Genomic DNA, 3,057 nt, shown 5'->3' on the forward strand with positions numbered 1-3,057 from the left:
TGTGTGTGTGTGTGTGTGTGTGTGTGTGTGTGTGTGTGTGTGTGTGTGTGTGTGTGTGTTTGTGTGTAATATTTCTTATATTAAATAATTTCTAAAGCCGTATGAAAAATACTAAAAATTTCAGTTAAAAATCATTTATTAAGAATTGGATAACGAGGAAAACTTTATATTGTAAATCTTGCCTATTTTAAAACATCTCTTCAAGACATCTTATATGCCATTTTGAATATGATGCTATGTTATATCACTTATTTATAAATTTACAAATGGTGTTCATATTATGCGATTGATTTATTGTTATTTTTCGATTCTTTGTATGAAGAGTGGTTATCAATTAACAATTTCTCTGAAATTTAGGATTTTAAATCATAAATCGAACCACATCTTATATATTACAAAATCAACGTTTGGAATTCTGCATCGAGATGTATTTCTGTATAATGTAATGAGTTGCTGTACGAAGTAGTACATCAACTCCATTATCTTATTTTATAATTTCAGTTATAGTTTTTATAGTTAAATTCCAACATTATTCAAGTACTAACGATGGCAACGGTTGGTATGTATATGTATACAATATTGTACCCAGTAAACTAGATTAAAGGAAATCAACGATTCGGTGAGCGAATAAACTACATAGATAATGTAATGTAAGAAAAAAAGAGGAAAGACAGTGGACAGAAAGAGAGGAAGAGGGGGAGGAGAGAGAAAGAAAGAGAGAGAGAGAGAGAGAGAGAGAGAATTCGAGATGATGAATTAGTTGGAAGGAAAGAGGATCGAAGGAAAGAAAATCGAGCGGAACACTTGATCGCGATAACGGATTATAAAAGTGACTATAGGCCCGCGGATATATATCTATACATTCTACACACAAACCGTGAGTCCGGATCCTGCAGATCACCCCCGCTCCACCTTTCTCGCCCTACCTTTCTAACATCCCGATGTTTCTCCGCGTGGCAGCCTGCATCCCTTAAGTCGGAGTGTCTCCTTGCCCGCCCTTCTAGGTATTTCTCCTCCTCCCCCTCACTCCCCATTATTCATCTCTCGTTCTCTATCTTCGTCGCCCTTTTTCTTCTTGTAATATTCCCTCTTTCTTCCTCCATGCATTTTTTCTTTTTCTTCTTCCTCCTCTTACTCTTACTCTTTCTCCCTTTCTTTCTCCGTTTTCTTTCTCTGGTCTATTCGACGTCCCTCTTGTTCTTGTTACATCTTTCTCATTCCCATCAACGCGAAGCAACGTCCTCGTCGCACGAGGCTCCAGTGTGCAGCGGCCATCTTGCATACCTGAGCCTCCGCATTGCTCGTTCCTCGAGGGCAAAAGGGAGAATATCTCAGCGAGACCTGAGACGGCGACGGGATGCGCGAGGCGAGTCGAAGGTGGAAGGATCGCGCGTGGAAGATGGCGAGGAGGGAAAGCTGGAGAGGTGAGTCGAGTAAGAGGGTGGGGGAGGAGAACGGGCTTCACAGTTGAAGCAGCGGGCCCCAGGAAAGAGCAAGTGGAAGGGAAAGAGAATGACAGGCTTCTATGTGATAGACGAAGAAGCCTATATTCTGATATAGGCAGTGGTATGGCAAAATGGAAGGAGGGGGGGAGGAGGAGGGAAGATGGGAGATGGAAAAGAGAACCGAGGTAAGAGCGAAGAAAATGAGCATTCGGAGAAAGAAAGAGTGACGAGGATGGGAAATCAAACGTTTCTTGACACGAAAGACAGGGAGGGAAAGAGAAATAGAAAAAGAGAAAGCGAGTTGTTAGAAAGAGTGAGTGGGACCATCGTGGAGCGAGAAAATGTGGTAGAACCACGGTGTGTTTCTCAGAGCGGACAGAGAAGGTGATATCGATAGGCCATGCCGGGGTGATCGGGGCAAAAGCATAGATAGAAAGAGAGAGAAAGAGGGAGAACGGAGATATAGGGAATGGAAGAAGGATAATGAACTGGGAGAGAGGGGGAGAGAGAAGGCCCGATGGATCGGAGAGGGACGGCGTCAGCCAGCCCGAAGAATGCCTCTCCTGGCAGCGGTGAAGTTCTGGGACCGGCTCGATTCAGTCGAGTCAGGTCAGCCCTCGGGAAGGCGACATTCTTCTTCACGGTGCCCACGTTCCGCGTTCTTTCGGGGCATTACGTCGCGTTCATCGGGGCCCCGCGTGTTTCGTTACGTTATTCCGCCTTTATTTTCTACCTTCTTACTCCTTTTTCCATCGGCCTTAGTGCCGACTGCCTTCGCAGTTGCGCACGGTTCATCTTCATCCCCCGATAACCAAGCCTACCCCGAGGCGCGCGCGCGCGCGCGCGCACGCGAACCCGTTGTGTTGCTCGTGAGATTGCTTTACGATCGGCGAACCCGAGTGAGCGCTGCATCGCGATCGCGTGAACTTCCTGACAATTTCCGCGAAAGATAGCGCGAGTTCGACGGCGAATTGCACGAACTCATAAGTGAATCGCGAATTCGAGTCTGTTGGATTCAGTTAGATCGATATTTTCGTGAGAACATCGTAAATTATATTCTTTTTATTTGTGCTCCGAATATTGGATCTTGGTGTGTCCTCTGTGTAGTGTTAATGCGAGATTCTATCGGGCTCAATTTAAGCGTTAGTGATAAATTCATGGATTCTGAAAGATTCGAGTGTTTAACGTAACAGCGAGATATAGAGATCGCCAAGAAAAATCGTTGTCCATCATTTATTGTTAATCATCTCTTTTTAAGAGGAATTACATCACTTGAAAAATGCAATATGACAGAGCGAAGCACGTGACGTAGATGTGTGTGCCTGGAGCACAAGAGCTGAAAAAGGGCAGCAATTTCTTCGGAGGAGAATCCGTTTTTGGAAAAAAAGATATACATTAGATTTTATATTACGATTGCGAATTGCTAATCAGAGAATCGAAACGTTCCACTCTCGCGTTCGCGAAGCATTCGCGAACATCCACAGACGCGTTTCGCGAGGCGCGGCTCGGCGGGTCACTGCCCCCTCTGCCGGGTGAAGTCTCCTCTCGTATACACTTGACTTTTAGCGGCGAAGGAAAGGAGAAGTAAAAAGGAGAGAACGAGAGGGATAGA

Source organism: Atta cephalotes (genome assembly GCF_000143395.1).
Source record: "Atta cephalotes unplaced genomic scaffold scaffold00058, whole genome shotgun sequence".
Classification (NCBI taxonomy): Eukaryota; Metazoa; Arthropoda; class Insecta; order Hymenoptera; family Formicidae; genus Atta; species Atta cephalotes.